Here is an 18,317-nt window from a genome sequence, read left to right as displayed (position 1 = left end):
GTGCATACACTGCTACCCAGCAATTAGACTCCTAAAACAAAGAAAGAAAGAAAAACAAAGAACAGCAACAAACCTTGCATGTGTGCACAAAGAAACACAAAAAATGTTTATAGCAGCATCACTTGTAATTGCACAAAATTTTAAAATAATCCAAAAAGATAAAAATATTCTATAGTCATAAAATGGAATATTCTTTGGCAATGAAAATTAATGAACTAGAGTTATGTATATCATCTTAAATAAATCTTGCAAACATAATGTTAAGGAGAAATTAATATAATAACAATTCTGTGAACTTCAAAATAGATAAAACTAAACAATGATTTAGGGTAATGTTTACCTCTAGGAGAAAGGGCAGGAGCTGTGAGCAAGGAGGAAGCCACAAGCAAAATAGTAATACTATACCTATTATGTAAGTCAGGTTTGTTTTTATTTTTTTTATGTACATACATGTGATATTCATTGAAAAAATAATAATGGCTAACTTTCCTATATAATTCTAAAAATAAACCTATGAATGACATCATTTTAATTCCATTTTATAAATGAGGAAACTGAAGCACAGAAAGGCTAAGTAACTTGCCCAAGATACTGGGCTGCAAACACAGAGTTGGGACTAGAAACTAGTCAATCTGTCTACAAAATAAATGCCCCCAACTGCTAGGCTTTTCTCCCTCTCTTTTGTATATACATAGTATTCCCTTCTAAAAATAAAAAGAAAGAATTGAAAAGGAGGAAAACATTGGACACTAATGCTCTAAGGACTACTGCCATTAAACCTGCTTTGCAAAAAGATAAATGTGTGTGTAATGAGAAATAAGCATGAAAAAGTTAACAATTATTTTGCCTGGGTGATTTTTATTCTCTTCTTCACATTTTTCTTCATTTTCCAAATTGACCACAATGAATATGTATCACTTTTATACTTAGGGAAAAAATAAATATTATTTAAAAGTACTCCAGCCTTGAGCTATTTTTTTTTTAATCACATACCCTAAATTGCATGGTAAATTGCATAGGAAGTCTAATTACATCTTGCCTGGCACAGAACAGACAGCTAGGAGTGTTACTTGGTTCCAGAAAGGGGCCTTCATTTTGTATTCAAAGGCAAATGGTGTTTTAAATTTCAGCAAAAATTTTAAGAGACGGTAAAAAGATGCTTCAGGCTGGTCTTATGATGTGTCTTGGGCAACTTATGTGGCTTCAGGGAAATATCACTCCTATCCAAGACAGAAAAATACACAGAGGCTCCTCAGTCCACAGCCACGAGGCTAAACAAGGAGAGAGACAGAGGGAATTTTACGCAACAGTCAAAAAATGAACTGACAGCACAAAGAGATTAGCTGCCTGACTAGCAGGTTTAGAAAAACAGTCTGTAAACAGGAGTGTGAGTTTCCTGCTGACATTCAGGAAAGCATCTGAGGCTGTGAAGGGGGCATGTGGAAACAGCTACTTGTGTCGTGCTGAACCTGTGGGGGTCATCTAAGAACTGCATCTGTATTGCTTTGCAGAGGAGGGGAAAAGAACAAGTTTTTGGAAATCAAAGCTTTTTCTGAAGTGGGATAAGACCTCTTTAGAAACAGATCATGGTCGAGTTTGGTAATATTATCCAGTAAAGAAAACACTAACTAAAAGGGCACTTCACAGAGATTCTGGGGCAATCACCTGACATTGAAGCACTAGCACTGAGATTCAGCTTTAGGGAAGGGCAGGAATGCAGGCCCCTTCCAGAGGTGCTCAGATACAGGAATATTTTTCTTAACTTAATATACCAAACTTAAAAACATAGCTCTGTAAAGGTAGTTCCCCCCAAATTACCCAACTATCAATTTCTACAAAACATACAGAAGAGCACTGTGAAATACCTGCTTTTCAGTGACTTCTCTCATCACCTGCTTCGCTAATCAGCTTTGTGATGTGAAGCAAATCACTTTCTCTAAGTGTCTGTTCCCAGCCTATGAATGGATATAATATCTGACTCCCGGTGCTGTTGTGAAGATAAGGTGAGACGGTGTATGCAACGATTTGCACAAGCCCTGGCAGATGCTCTGGAATTATAAGTTCCACTCCCATCCAGTCACCTACCACACACTCCTCCACACACACACACACACAGCACACACACAGCAGGCACACACACATCTTGTGCCTTCTAAGAATGATGTAGCCTAAGAAAAGGGTCTTTACAAAGTCACTTCTGTCTGGCCCAGGACATCCAAAATCAAGATTAACAATCCAAATGTATTAAAGTAAAAATAGGGAGTTATTTTTCACTTCAGATTTCATTAAAAAAATAATGAATTGCAAAATAGGAGTTGGAAAGGGAACCTGCTAATGAATATTTATAAAGACTGCTAACCAGAAATAAATACAGAAGCTGCCTTTTCTTGTCACATTAAAGTGAAAACAAACAAGACATGAAGGAGGCAGCAGGAGAGCCAAAATGAAACTTTCATTTCAAGAATGAAGGCAAGGCATTAGAAGTTTGATGTAATATATAGTTTGGATTCAGTGGTACATGACTCCTAGGAATGCTAATGAGCACAACCCCCAGGGAGTTTAATGGGGTTCAGAATTGAACATCCAAGGGCAGTTATTTGGCTCATCATGAATAGAGCTAACTCTTGGCTTACTAGCCAAAGATTGAGAAATTTAAATATAAATTAAGAACAAGAAATTTTAAAATGTTTCTTTTTAATGAAGTATAGTCTCATACTTCATAAACTTTAGTTTTGCCAAAGACAACCATATGTAATCCTTGGGCCAAGCTGGTGAAGTGTAAGGAATAAAGACTAAAAGTTCTTAGCAGGTTTTTTGTTGGGTGTGTGTGATTGGATTTTCACTCCTGAGTTTCACTGAGGACTGAGTGGGAGCCAAGTGAATTCCTTATTCTGATAAACGAGCACCATCATGATACCTCGCTCAGAATCAGGGCTTGGAATTGCTACATTTGGTTCATGAGCAGGCAAAAAAAAAAATTGACACAAGCTGGGCTTGGGGTAAGGAAAAGCTTTTATTTCCATATGAGATTGAAATTTTTAAAATGGACTACGCTATATTAAACTTTTAAAAACTTGAAAGTGACTAAAAATTCATTGGCTTTGCTACAGATCTCTTCAAAAGGGAAGGGAAATTTGACAGAGGATATTTGAAGGCACTGATAGGAATGAAAGTAAACCATTTCATGTTTGTACTTCACAGGCTTAAAATGTTCCTGGATTATGGCAATTCTCCAACTTCAATGTACATATGTATCCCTGTGCATTTTGTTTAAATGCAGACTCTAAGTCAGCAGGTCAGAGATTCTGCATTTTTAACAAGCTCCGAGGTGATGGCCAAGCTACTAGTCTGCAGAGCACACATTTAATAATATGAGTGTAGAACACTAAAATAGGAGCCTGGATTTGAGTTTTCATGCCTGCTATCAGTTTATCACATTAGTATTTGGGGGCATGTCCCCTAAGCGCAGTTTTTATTATTTGATTGAGATGCTTTAGTTGCAATAAGGCTGACACCACACAATGGAAATGTGGAAAAGGTCTTAGAAGTTATGTAAAGCTCATCATTCAAGCAAGGAAACTGAGGCCCAGAAAGGTTGAGTGATCTGCTCAAGGGCTCTCAGCTAGTTGGTCATTGAGATAAGATGAGAGTCAGACATTTTGGTGTCTGGCCTGGTGCTCTTTCATCTATATCACACTGCCTGTCTGTTAATATTTGACAAGACTCACCAAGGAGAAAATGTAAAATCCAATGTACTTATTAGTAACTTAGAAAATTCTTAGTGGTTTCTTCTTATCATCTGACACTGAAGCCTTAAAAAGCATTTAGTCTAAAAACCGAGACCCATATCCACTCTTTTATCTTATCTCTAGGCAATTGACTGAAAAATGATTTCTTCTCCAAAGTTCCAGAGTTCTTGTTGTTCAACTTCAAAGTGATTTAACATTCATGAGTATTTTAGCAATATCACCCCAAGATCATAGTTGCAGAAGACTTACACTGGGTACAAATAAATGGCCAAGGATGGTAGTCTTTAATTTATAGAATATAAATAGATGGTCTATGTGAGATTGAAAACTATGATAATAGCTAGCAGATTTAAAAATACCTATACATAAAGATACCTATTCAATGAGAAAGATTTGTTATATTTTCAGAAAAACATATACAAGGAATATGAACATTTTCAAAGATACTATAAGAAATTTATTAAAGGGAAAATGAATATGGTTAAATTAGTTATTTTCTTCCATTTGCAAAACAGAACATATGTGTTTAAATTTCTAGGAAACATCATTTCTTAATTCACAGAAACAGAGGATTCAAAGAGTCCTCCATTAAGTCTCTGAGAAAACTTTAAGTACAGGATTGAACATTATTTTTTTCTTGTTTAGAAGATTTTTAGAGTATATATTCTATAAGCTCCTTCTGTGTTTTATCATCCAAGGGCAGAGGAGCTCCCTTGATACAGATCCAGCTATCTTCCTTTTTAATTTATGTCCCTATTAATTATGTTCTGTCCTCTGTGAACATGAACAAAAATGTCCAATATACCCCTCCCAAAAGACCTCCATATACTTTAAGATAGAAAGCAAGCAAGCCATGCCTCAGTCTTCTTTTCTTAAACAATTCCAGGTCCTTTAACTTTTATTCATAGGACCTCCTCTAGGGTCTCCTTGGAAACCTGTCCAACTTCACATACTATATAAAGGGAGATTGACAATATGGAAGAATTATTTAAATTTACAGATGATGCATCTTTTATTAACATCCATACTGTAATAAAGTAAATGCTGAATAAAAATGATATCCAAAAGTACTCTGTATGGTAAGAAGTTGGTCAAAGTATTGCACTATTTATGGATTATTTGTAGACAATTACCAGCAATTACAATAATAGCTATAATTTAATGATTATTCCTATGTGTCAGGCACTGAAAAATCTGCTGTCAAATCCTGGCAACAACTGTAAGAGGTAGGTATTATTATCCCCATTTTTCACAGGGAGGGCCTAGGCTAAATTGTCCCAAGCCAGCACCTCATCATAATGCTATAAAGATACACAGTCACATATTCATATCCATACTCACTGCATGGATCGTGTGTGGTGACTGTTGCAGGTCAGGTTTCCTGGGAAGCAGACTCTGAAATGGGGATTTGTATGCAGAAATTGTAATGGTGAAGACTAAGAGTATTAACACCTGTGGGAAGTGAACACAGCAGGACAAGGCAGGGGAAAAGTTGGGCTGTGGTGCAGTCCTAACAAAAGCCTCAGTGGATCCTATAGGCCCTACAGAGATGTCCCAGTTGGTTCAAGAACCTTTGTATCCCTAATCAATCAGTCATTGAATGTGTGCTGCCCGGGGGCAAGTGGTGAGGCAGCTCTCCGGCTGAAGGCTGAGGGCATGCTGCAAAAGGAGGACTCAGCTGTAAGCTATCAGCTTTCAATATTCCTAGCAGCAGGGGAAGTAAGTGCTTCATTCTTGAAGGTGAGGAGTCGCTATAGTGACTCTATTTTCTGATCCCCCAACTTAAGGTATGGCTCTGTGTACCTATTTATGGCTTTGTAAGTTGCAAAAATCTCATAGCTTTAACATCAAAGAAATCAAAGAAATAAGATTAGGGGCAGGGAAGAGAAGAATACTGCTTTATGTGCAACATGAGGAATACCTGTCTTTCCCCTTTTAGTCTCCTTCTTTTGGGCTCTCTCTCTTTCCTCTCCTCTCTCTCTTTTCTGTCTCACATTTTCTCTCCGATACACACACGCTAATGTGATGACTCTAAAGAAAATATGAAATCCTTGACTGCAAAGAGAGGAAATGGAAGGGGAGAGGGAATAATTTGAAATATTGGAAACAGATAATTATTACCCTAGTGGATATTGCCATTTTTGAATAGTTCTATCAATGATAATCCTCTAAATTCACTCTCCATAACTACCTCTAAATGAAAGGTGCATCCTCAATAATGTTTTTATCTTCAATCTTTCCTCATAAGTTTTATTTTCTAAAGCATATTAAAAAGATAATTGCCTCTGGATGGTTCTGACCTAAAAAAATAATAGTACAAACATATATCTATTGATTGTAAAGAGGAAGTTCTGTTTAATTTTTCCATTTTATAATGTAAATAATAAAAAATGTTTTTAAAGTTTAACATCAAAATTATTTAATATTATTGTTACCTATTTATCTATTATTAAGAAGCTTTTGAAAAGCTAGAAAGTCAATAAATAGGACTAATGGTTTATAAGGGCATGAATTTAAAGTAGATCCCTGAGGGATAAAGAATCCAACTTATATTATGTGCAAATGTGAAGAATCATTAATTCATATTATGCTACCTTGCTATTCTATTAACTAATGCAAAAATAAATTCTCTAGTCACCATTCTCATTTTCACATGAGTAGCAAGATATTACGGTAGCTGGGGTTCAAAAAGTTAATAATAAACCTGAATGAAGAATAATTTTTTGAAAGTACCTAAATAGCAAAGGCACTGGAGAGTGAAAATTCAAATGTAGCAGGATATTATCTGATTAGAAATCCATTGTCATTGTCCTCTGCCAAAATGGACTACAAATTGCTGATGTGAAGTCTACAACCTCTATGGTGGGATTGAATTTATATTAGAAGTTGGTAGCTCAGCATTTCCTCTTCCCTTTCTTTTTAAAATTCCACACTACAGAAGGGCACAGGGTAACACATTTTACTGTTAAATATGATTTAAGCCTGTTGGAATACTGCCCATTCAAAAGGGTCACCCTGGCAACTCACACATGGCTTCTGCTTTCCAATAGGGTTTTCCCTGCACAACCCTCCTCCTGCAGAATTCTGTACTCTAACCACAGGGTAGAAGGAGGGCAGTCTTGAACACCATTTCAAACTCTAAATACTTTGAAGTGGCAGCTCTACAGCTAAAATGAACTCTGTCCACTACTTTGTTTGCAGAATGCCACTTGCAACTCACTTTGGAAACTGAGCAGACAGAAATCCCACAATACTGCTGCATTCTTTATTTCACCCACGGTAATAGCTCAGAAGATGACCCCACCAGCATACCAAACAACTGTGATTCTTGAAAGTTGACTTGCCCTTTTGCAGCCATCATATCGTCTTTGCATTCATTGTCTGTATAGTTTCCTCCCTGTGTGTGCTGATGTTCTGCACAAAGTAGCCAACCTACACAAAGGGCAAACAAGAGCACACCTCAGGCAACCTCTCCCGACCACTCTTAGCCCTTACCAAGTGAAGTGTGCGTAAAGCTGCTTCAAGTATCTATAGTATACTGTTACCACGGCCAGTTCCATAAACAGAAACTGCCAAATGTCTCACGTTTTCTCGAGTCATATTAGCGTGTGTCTATCACACAGAGAATATGAGTGAGACAGAGTCACAGAAGCAGAGAGAGGAAAAGGGAGACAGAAAAAGGCAGACAAAGAGAGACTGAAACAGGGAGAGATAGTCCTTGTGTTCTGTACATAAATGAGTGGAAACTCCTAAGTTACTGGCAGCTTTCGAGATGAGTGAGTCATGTTTTGTACATGCACCCTGACAATTTACAGCCCACCGGTTTCACAGCAATGACTGAGCATACTGTGAATTTCAGAGAACAATTCATTGTCTTCCAAACCACCTACATCTTGATGCATATGTCGTCATTCTAAGTTACACCAACTCAGCATTTCCATAAATTCACTTTTTATGTATACTATTCACAGGAGACTGGAGTGTATTTGACCAAATCATAATTGTCTGTGCTTAAGTTTTGGTTTTTAAATCCTTGGTGAGTGTTGTTTCAGTTTGCTAAAGCTGCCAGAATGCTATATACCAGAAATGGACTGGCTTTTTCAATGGGGATTAATTAGGTTAGAAATTTACAGTTCTAAGGCCATGAAAATGTCCAAATTAAGGCATCAAGAGGAAGATACCTTCTCTGAGGACAGGCTGCTGGCATCAGAGTTCCTTTGTCATGTGGGAAGACACATGATGATGTCTGTTGGTCCTTCTCTTTTGCTTTTGGTTTCAATGGCTGTCTCCTCTGGGCATTTCTCTCTCTTATTCTCATAAAAGACCCCAGTAAAGGGATTAAGACACAGCCTGAATGGGCTGGGTCACATCTCAATTGAACCAAAAGTTCCCACCCACAGTAGGTCTGCCCCCACAGGGATGGATTAAGAGAATGTGGTCTTTTGTGCGGTACATAACAGCTCCAAACCAGCACAAGTGTCTTTTTAAACTGGAATTTAAACAAAGATGGTTTTGGTTCTATTTTGATCCTTCATTTTAGTGGTGAAGCCAATAAAGCATTGATCAAGTAAAGGAAGCAAAAAACAAATCCATGTTAAAAATTTTAAACAATAATAATAAAACATTAACCTGAGCCTAAAGTATTAAAGCAAATGTTGAATCTAGAGATTAACCAAAGCAAATGTCATTGGTGTGAACTGATTTACTTAATTCAATTCCCTATTTTAAGACATATAGATAATGTCACAGTTCAATACAGACTTGGAATGAGAGAAAAAAAATGATGAGGTGGAAAGAACAACATGTGTTTCAAGAGACCAGGGCTCTGGTCCTAGCTGTTAATGTTAAGTAAGGTACTTAATTTTGCTTAAAATTAATTCTCTTGAGTATAAAAATTAAAGTGATAGATTATCTTGATCTTTATAGCTCTTGAAAAGATGGTAATGAAGTAGACTATAAAGTGTAAAAGGGGAGCATTTTGTAATTTTCCAACCAGTCTTAAGGAAAAAAGCAAGCTGATTAAGGTCATATTAATCAAATAAAATTCACTCAAAACAGTACTATTGTAAGGATTATTTGAATTTAAAATTTTTACCCATGACATTCCCTCAAAGAAGGCTCTGAATAATGTATTTCAAAAGTCCACCTCTAGGAGACTTGATTTCAAACAGTGCAGCCTCTGTTTTAACAGGTGCCCAACAACATTCTGAGAGGATGCTGGGAAGATCCAAAGGGAGGGACCTGGCACCACCCCACTGACGAAGGCTGGAAAGACCCTGCCCATCTCCCATAAGCAATGCTTAAATACTGGGCAGAGCAATGAAAATGAGGAATTGAAAGGAAACCATGATTTATACAGTAAATGAGGTATACTTTGGAAAGCAAAGCACCTTAAATAATTTCTATAACTACTATGAATTAAAATCGAGAATGGCACTGACTTGTAACTCTCCTAAATTTTAGTATTTACATTTTTTTTAAAATACTAGGTTTAAATTTCCTTTCATCAAACTAAAAATGTCACCACATTTGTCCCTAGGAAAAATCCTAATTTATTATACTAAGTAAGCAAAACCAACATCTACAGATATAAATGAAACAGCCAATAATGACAAAATAAAATGGAAATTGAGGATGTGGTGCATTGTGTCTAAAGTATATGCATGGTTAATATTGGAGACTTAAGTAGAAAATAAAATCGATATTTTAAAAAATATTTTAAACTAATGCCTATAACTTCCAAATCATTGTTTCCAACTCTGACCTCTCCAGTCACCTCCAGACTTATACTTCCAGCTGCCTGGTGGACACTTCTACCTAGCTATCTCATATGCACCTCAAAGTACTGCCACTATTCAAGAATAAGGCTGCTTCCCTCCCAAATTCCCTTTACTGAAATCAGTAACCTGAGAATCCCAAGTCCATACATTCACTCACTTCCCATGCCTAATCAATCATACTAGTGCTTTCAAATTCCTCTCCGTCCCTATTTTTCACAGCTTATACCTTAATTCTAGTTTCCCATCTCTCCCCCAGATAATTTCACAATGAATCTTCCTTCCTTCAGCCTTGACTACCTCTAATTCATTCTCCACTCTCCAGGGTAATTGATCTAAAAGAACAATGACATTTTCCGGCTTAAAACCCCTCAGTGTTTCCCCCACCCAACACACACCATACCAACACCCATCAGATGCTGTCCTCACTGTGGAATGGTGTAGAAGCATCTGTGTAATTTGCCTCCACCTCATTTCACCCACAGAATTAAACCTTATGGCTCAACCATCATGAACTGCTTGTCAATTCCACATGTGAGTTTCACACCTCCAACCCACAGCTCCTGCCTTCAACGCCCAACTCCACCCCACCTCACCCGTCACCTGGCTAACTCCACTTCCTCTTTCAAGGGCCATTTCAGGGGTCACTTCCTCCAGGAAGTCTGCTTTTACCCATACACTCTTGTGGCCCCAGGCTACATTAGGTTTCTTTTCTATTCCTTCAGCACCTTCAATACAGTTTTGTGATATCGGAGTTGATCATATCTATTTATGTGTCTGCCTCTTCTATTGGACAGATACTCCTTGAAGGCAAGGACTTACTATCTTTGCTAGCAAAGTTTGTTGAATGGAACTGAAAATGAATGAGAATATTTTGGAGGATTATAAATGTTTGGGAATAGTAGTAACCGTTTTTCTTACTTATGCAACTATTACTTCGTGATTCACAAAATGTTTTCACATCAATCCTGGAAAACAGAATAAGCCTGATATTAAGGCTGATGGAAACCTTAAGAAATTTCTCTTTAGAAAGAAGAAAATTTGTATTGATTTTTTTGGTGTGTGTCTGTGTGTGCGCATGCTTGTGTGTTTGTTGTCAAATATTTCTTCACAGATCAGAGCTCCACTTCAAATAAATTTATGTTAGGTCAAAATAGCAAATTGATTTCCTTTGCAAGAACTAAAAATTTTTCCTGTAAAAGAAAAGCTCTTAATTGTTTATAGAGAATTTTCAGTAACCTATTCCCCTATTCACTTTTCCAAGAAGCAGATTTTGGAAGACAGAGCTAGCTGATTTTGACTTCTTTAAACAAAGACCCGATTCCACTCACCTTCGGAAGGTCCACTAGATGGGAACCTCCTAAATGTTTCTCTGATTTCTAAAGCCACCCCTTTCTCCGGGTGAGGCCAGCAGTTGAGAGCAGCTTTGGTCAAAGTCTTCAGCAAACAAAAATTCCTGAAAAGGAAGAAAAACAGTGTAAATTGTTTTGGGTTGGTTAATTATATTAAGCTGAGATTTCATTCTACTATCCTACAAAAATTGACAAGGGGAATTTAATACCTATGAAACTGCATGATTAATTTTAAGCATTAAGGACATCAATATCCAAGAAACTTTAAACAACGTAATGGAAACAGGTAATGAGAAAAGGTAACATAATTCCAATTACATTTCAGTTTAGGAAAGAAGTCTGAATGACCCCTAAATAGCAGGAAACAAAGTGTGCGCACAAATCAAAAGGTAAAAAAGGCACTTGATCTTATTCTACTCTAATATTTCATGGGAATACGCTGTGTTTTATAATTACACAACACAGGCACGGCTGGGAAGAATTTAATACAGATTGAAGAGAACAAACAACAAAAAACTAAGTGTTTGATCAAGGCTGACAATGTCAGAGAGGAACTCGGCAACGAAATTACATTTTAGAGGTGGTTTTGAAGATGGTGAGAAAAGAAGGCATCTGGGATGAAGGGATTACTGAACATACCATTGAAAGAAAAAAAGCATAAGGTTAAAGTCAAAATAAACAGAGAGAAACCTTAATTAAACAGAAGCAAACTAACAGAAGTGCTTGAATAGTGTATTTATTTAATGCTGCACTTTTATTAGAAAGGGTAAAATCACAGAAAGAACTGCTCAGAAAACCTCTTCTAAACCAGAACGCGGGGTCAGTCTGGAGTGAGAAGAGCAGAAGCTGGGAGTTCTAGACCTGCCTCTGCCACTTCCAGGATGAGCCTGGGTTTGCTCAATGCTTAACCCTGCCTGAATATTAGCTCATCTTTGGGTGACCTTTTATAAAATATTGTATCAATGGCTGGGCCCCATCCCAGGCCAAATAAATCCCTGGCTAATTACACTGGAGTCTCAGGCAGGATGGAGCTGAAGCATCAGTGTTTTTTTCAAAAGAGAGATAATCAAGGAAGATATTCATAGTTCCCAAATTTCCAGGATGAAGGTGCTGAGGCTCTGAGCAGAATGGTAACTTATGCAAGGTCAAAGCTGGTAAGTAGCAGCACCAGAACAGAACCATGTTTTCTGGGGGGCATAATGCCACATCAAGAGATGGGACCAAGAGCAACTCTAGTTCAGACTCAGCTGAGTATGATGGGAAGACAAGGAGCCACACCATTGATTTGACTCTCTGGGCCAAGGCAAGAAAACCTCAGGGTTCCCACCCCTTAAGAAATAATAAAAATAATAGTAATCTTAGTAGCTAAATTACTGAGCTCTTTGTATGAGCTAGACACTGTGCTAAGAAAAGCTTTAATCTTCACAACTCCCTGACCTAGGTACTATTATTATCTCCAGTTTATAAAAGAAGAAACTGAGGCCACGAGAGACTATCCCTGCCCCAAAAATGGTGAAACTAGAATTTTAACAAAGCTGGTCTCTCTCCTGACCACCTAAGGAAAATGGAGCTTCCAGAAATGCTGGAGGCAAAGCTACTTGCCACACTGTCTGCTTCAACCTTTCTGTCACAATGCATTCTCACATTGGAAAGTGGAAACAGAAGCATCTTGGAGTACCTCTGGTGCTTTCAGAATGTTCTCGAGTTAAATAACTAATTTCTGTTGTTTGGGGGGAGGGGGAGGGCTAAACACTTTATGCAATTACTTTTATTCTTCCCTCACAATACACACCTACGCGTTACACATAAGCGGCTCCAAATTAGCAGAGTTTGAATGGAGAGATTTAGTTACACTATTTTGGAGACTTCAGCTCAGGCAACTATCGGAAGAGTCAGCACTTAAATCTACCCTATAGGATTCAGTACATCTTGACATCTAAATTTAAAAGACCAACTGAAATCTCTGGAACATCACTTACAATTCATTTGGGTAAAATTTAGTCAACATTCTTATACTCTTCTCCAATTGTCTTACAGAAGTATCCTTGTTGTAGTTTGCACCACCATTACATTTACATGATGCAAATTATTTTCTTGTAATAGCATTGTTATTGACTATAATAAAGTCAAATTTACAGATATTTCACATAGAAATACTTTATTTAAGAGATAAATGCAAAAGCATTACTGTTTCTGACACCTTAGGCATATCCTAATTAAACTGTGACAGAATTATCTTCAGGCTCATTTTAATAATAATGCGAAAAGACGGTTTTCACTAAATACTTCTGGGAAGAAATAAAAGAGTGATCAGAAAAATAAAAACACAGTTCGGGTAGTTGGAAGGGACCTGGAAATTCATCACATGCAACCATCTATCTGCCTACAGCCCATTCCATTTTTAGAGAACTCTCTATGGAGCTGAATCTTTTTTTCCTGTAGCTTTCACTCATTGGTTCCTGTTCTGGCTCTTGAGCCACATCCAGATTCTCATTCTCGTGTAAACTTCCCCAACCACAGTCCTCTCTAGAAAAAAAAGGATACGCTAGTGTCTTAGCACAGGAGGTCACTGATTGGAAGCAGAGTTGATTCAAGGGTGGCCACAGAGGCTGCTGGATGGCCCGTGATGTGGCTTTGTGCAAAGGTCTCTGCCCTAGAGAGATGGTTACAAGGTAAATCAGTCAAAACCAGTTCTCTTGGGGGTGCAGATTGGGAGTCAGAGGGGAACCTACTGAATATGCAGAGCTAAGCAGAAAGGCCAGGAGAGAGAGACCATGAGAGAAAGGAGTCAGTCCCTGAGGTTGCCTCAGACCCTGACAGCTTCCCACTTTCCAGATCCAGACGGGGGCTATGCGGTAAATCCCTCTTTCCCTGAGTGAATTTCTGTTCCCTACTGCCCAGTGTGCTCAATACATAGATCTAATATTACATCATTTCTTTTACAAGCCTGTTCTTAATGCTACATAACAGACCGACAAAATCTCCCTCATCTTTTTCTAAATCTCTTTTTTAGAAATAAAGGAAGGTTTTATTTTCACTCCATTAATATTTCACCTTCTTAGATTAGGGCCCATTATTCCAACTTGCCAAAAACATTTGTCTTCCAAATTCTGCCCTTTCAAAACACTTTTTATGCCTTCCAATTTCATGTCATCCACAAATAAGGCAAGCATGCCATCTTCATTAACATTCAACTACTGATAAAAACATTGATTCAGACTATTTCCAGAGTGAATAATGGTGTAAAGACAAAGTGAAAACCAAATTGTTAATAAATAAAAAATGAAATTATTTTAGTGCCTAGATCATTACTAATCAATAATTACCAATTCTTCAAATTGATTGTAAATCATCTTGAAAAGATAAATACTTACATACGCTAATATAAGCAAGCAATTCATTGCTGGATAAAGGTTTTAAATTCACTGAGTAGAGATTATAAAATCCAGAAAAATTAGGTTTTGACATCATTAGAGGAAATTAGGTCATAGTTGACATAATTGGCAACATGAACTTTGTAGTTAGATTAATTACCTGTGCAGTAGACCAAGAAGTTATGTTTGAGAAACATATTTTAAAAATGGAGCCAAGTTAGCTTCATCCTTCCCCGAGGCAATCATGGAAATGAGCAGAATCTGCCATTTTAGATCATCTATTCAACCCCTGCCAAAATGAAATTGTTCTCCAAAGAAGATATCAACTGCTTTATCTAACTTAGCTTTCAGCAAGCCTTGCAGGATTTCTTCTTAAGGTAAAAAGCCCCATACTGAAAGGCTTTGTAAGTACTTATTCTGCTTTTCTGCTTTTCTTAGTTTTTCTGTCTCTACCACTACTGCCAGACTATCAAGCTGTCACTTCCCACAGTGGTCATTATGCCCACCTGGAGCATCCCAGCCTATCCTCATTTCTTTAATTGGAGGCTTCTGGTCTGCCCAGAGCTGACTCTGTGTAAGGTAAGGCTGGAGCATTTCTGAGGGAGTGCCAGATGGCCGGCTATAAAGAAAGTACATGAGGCAATGCACGGATTTCACATCATCTCTGTTGACCACACAGAGGCCTTCCTGGTTCACTTCTTTTTTCTCAGCTGTGTTGAACTGTTAAACTGTTCATTCAACAATTGTTGTAGGGGCAAGGTGCTGTGCTGGAGACACGAGAAATGCAAAGACGACTAATACTCAGCAGCTTCTACTCAAGGGCAGGATGTGAGATAGTAACTATCTTGTATGGCATTTTACAGTTTACTTTCCCAGAGGTAGTCTCATTTAACACTGAAAATTAAGAATTTTTCTAGCCATTTTACAGATTTTAAAAAACAAGGTGTTCACTCAGGGTAGGTAACATCTCAATGATTCCACATAACTAGTAGGTGGCAAAGTTGGGACTCCAGCCCAAATTGGTGATTCTTACTTCATGTTACTTCCACAAACCCATAGGTTCATCCATTATTCACATGGGTAAAATGACTATATAGCCAATGTATATTGAGTGCTTACTTGGTGCCAGGTACTGTTCTAACTGGTTGACGTATATTTGATCCTTGTAACGACTTTATGAGATGAATTATTATCCCCACTGACCAGAAGAGAAAATTAAGGCACAGGAAGTAGACATAATGGCCCAAGACTACAACTAGTAAGTAGCAGAAAATGATTAACACTATGAGAACAGTGCCACCAAGAAAAAATGTAGAGGAAGTCATTGGATTTGTTGCTAGGAGGAACTCTAAGCTAGTTTTGGAACGTTTTCTGCCATTTCTAGAACAGTGAAACTTTTCTTCTCTTGTGAATCCTGTGAGAAGACACTGGCATCAGAGATGAGAAAATGATGGCAATTCCAAGAAAAGAAGGAAATGTGGTGCTTCCCCTTCCCCTCCACTATGGTTATCGGTTTGTGAGTGACTTGGCAGCACAAAGAGCTTCAAGCCTAAGGCTGACATCTGCTGCTTTAATACTCACTATGTATCTGTTATTTCAGATTCTTTGGACAGATTGCACTGGTTGAGTAAGGCAGAGAGAGAATAGACCCTTGGCATTCACGGTTTTATATTTGTGGGTTCTGCTTTTACAGTGAATGCCTGAAGAGGCTCATGAAGTCTAGTGATTTGGCAATTTGCTGGGACACTAGTTTGAATTCCACAAACTCACTGGCTGCTCAGCAGTCACACTTCAGAGCAGCTTTCTTCTTCTGAACCCAGTTTCAGGTATAAAAAGAGGGCACAAGGGAGACAGGAAGAGTACCACATTCAGTGTGTTTGTGTCTTCCAAGGGCCAGACATAGGGCTGAGGGCTTCCCAGACAACACCTATTTTAATCCTCACAATAATCCCATAAGATAAGCATTATTATGCCCATTATCTACTTGGGAATATTGAGGCATAGAGAAGTCTAGCAATGTGCTCCCAAATCAGGGAGCTTTTCCAAGTGAGAAATGGGCTTTAAAACCAAGTCTATCTGACTTTGTCTGACTCTGGCATGTCCTCTTATATTTTTGCTGAATAATTAAACAAGCAAACAAACAAAAGAATTTTGTGATGGGGCAGGGGAACTCACTAGATGAGACATACAACTTTAGTTAAGGTTGAAAAGGCAGTTGACTTTAGATGTGAGGTACACACACACACACACACACACACACACACACACACACACACACACAAACCACAGGATATTTAGTGGAAATATGTTGCAGGTAAAAGCCAGAGTCTCTACAAACTCTTCCAAATTCTTGAATTAAGAGATGCCTTAAAGGCTCAGAAATCATTCCTCTGAGGACTGTTATGTTCCTAGGAACACAAGAAATATGTCAAGGACAGGAATATGCCTGGCCAAACAACGGGGAAGTGTGTGACAGATGCACATACTGTCAACTACAGAGCGGGGAGAAATAACCTCCCAATAGGGTCAGGCAGCAAAAACCGACCACCTCATTGACACTGGCAGTGAGAGAAACAGGAGAAATAGGTGACTCTAAGGAGCAGCAGAGGTAAGAAATGGTTTTAGGCTAGAGGAGATTTGAGACCATATGTAAGCTGTGGAAACATGAAATAAGGAGAGACCAAGAGAGAATGAAGCTGCAAGTTGGCCAACGTAGCGGGCAGATACCATGTGGTGGGATGGGACTTGGAGACACAAGTGGGGGGTTAGGGAGTTTCTTTAGCTACACATCATACACGTCAAAAAAATTTTAAACAACCTGACCATTATGCATAGACTCATTTCTTGCATTTTCCCGTATCTGAGATAACAGTCCTAAGATTGAAGCTTTTCTGAAATGGGCAAGAATTAATGACAGTCCATATGCAAAAACCTACTTATTTGCGTATTTCCCAGTTCTCTTACTTAAAAACATTTGGAGTCAGTCAAAACGAAATGAAATGCCAACACACTTCAACAGTGATACAAATGTCTTGCTATCTCAAACTGGAGTTTAATAAAATAAACAAAACACATTTGCTTTGATGACTCCGAAAAGCAGTTGAGCTAGTTCCAACCTGAAAACGGTGTGGTTAAATGGCTCCAGCCATTTACTCAAATCACTCAACAAACATTTAGTGAATTCCTACTGGGCAAGGCAAACTATGTTAGAGTCTGGAATTCTAATGATTTTTAAATTCTTCCCTCTTTTTGACTGTTTTGGGCATGGTTTTATTTTATTAGGGGGACTTTTTGCAGCTGATTTTTAATAGCATTCATTTTTTCTGATTAAGAGTGGGTTCATTTTACAAAATACAAAAAGTATGAAAAAAATTTTAGTAAAATAAAATGCTTTATTCCACCGCCAGAAATAGCAATTATTAATGTTTAGTGCATGTCTTCCAAGTCTTTTATTTTTCCTGCCTGTGTGTTACCTCTATATACCTTTTTCAAAATAGAAGTGGTCTACTGCATATACTGATTTAGTAACCTGCTGTTCTCATTTAATAATACACAATGAATATTTCCTCAAGTCATTAAATATTCTACAAAATTAGCTCAAGTGTTTGCAAAATATTTTACCATATAAAAGCCTATTTCTTTAACTACTTCCCTAATATTGGACATTTACATTATTCCATTTTAGTGACTTTATATCATTTTCTAAAAATGCATTATTTTATTAGGCACCATTATATAATGGCTGTAAAACTGCCAGTAAAATTTTTTACGCAATTGCTATGTGAAGCATAGTTCAATTAAAAAGTTACAGTTCCTTCATCTGGATTTGCTATCAGTTGAACTGAGAGGATTCCAGGGTGCCTACTCAGAGGAGCGCCTGCACACATTCTCACTCAGATCCTACCTAGTCCCATCACGGCCCTACCTCCACCATCTGCTGACATCTGTAATTTGTCAATGAATAGTCTGCTTGGTTATGTGTGATCAGAGGCACTGGTTAACTATTGTTAAGAGTTTGAACTTTCCAAAGAGCATATCAGAGCGGGACAGATGGACAAATTAGTT

General features: G+C 37.8%; 1 protein-coding gene across 1 annotated transcript in view; it reads right to left on the bottom strand.

Annotated features, from left to right (window-relative positions):
- NRCAM (neuronal cell adhesion molecule) overlaps positions 1-18,317 on the bottom strand; it is a 297,084-nt gene that overhangs the window by 225,347 nt on the left and 53,420 nt on the right. Inside the window, 1 exon segment of the mRNA XM_037836376.1 lies at positions 10,858-10,982. The gene's annotated coding sequence lies outside the window, so the exon portion shown is untranslated.

This window comes from Choloepus didactylus, chromosome 5, assembly GCF_015220235.1.
Source record: "Choloepus didactylus isolate mChoDid1 chromosome 5, mChoDid1.pri, whole genome shotgun sequence".
Lineage (NCBI taxonomy): Eukaryota > Metazoa > Chordata > Mammalia > Pilosa > Megalonychidae > Choloepus > Choloepus didactylus.
The sequence above is the reverse complement of the archived record's forward strand: the minus strand, read 5'-3'. Positions and strand labels throughout refer to the sequence as shown.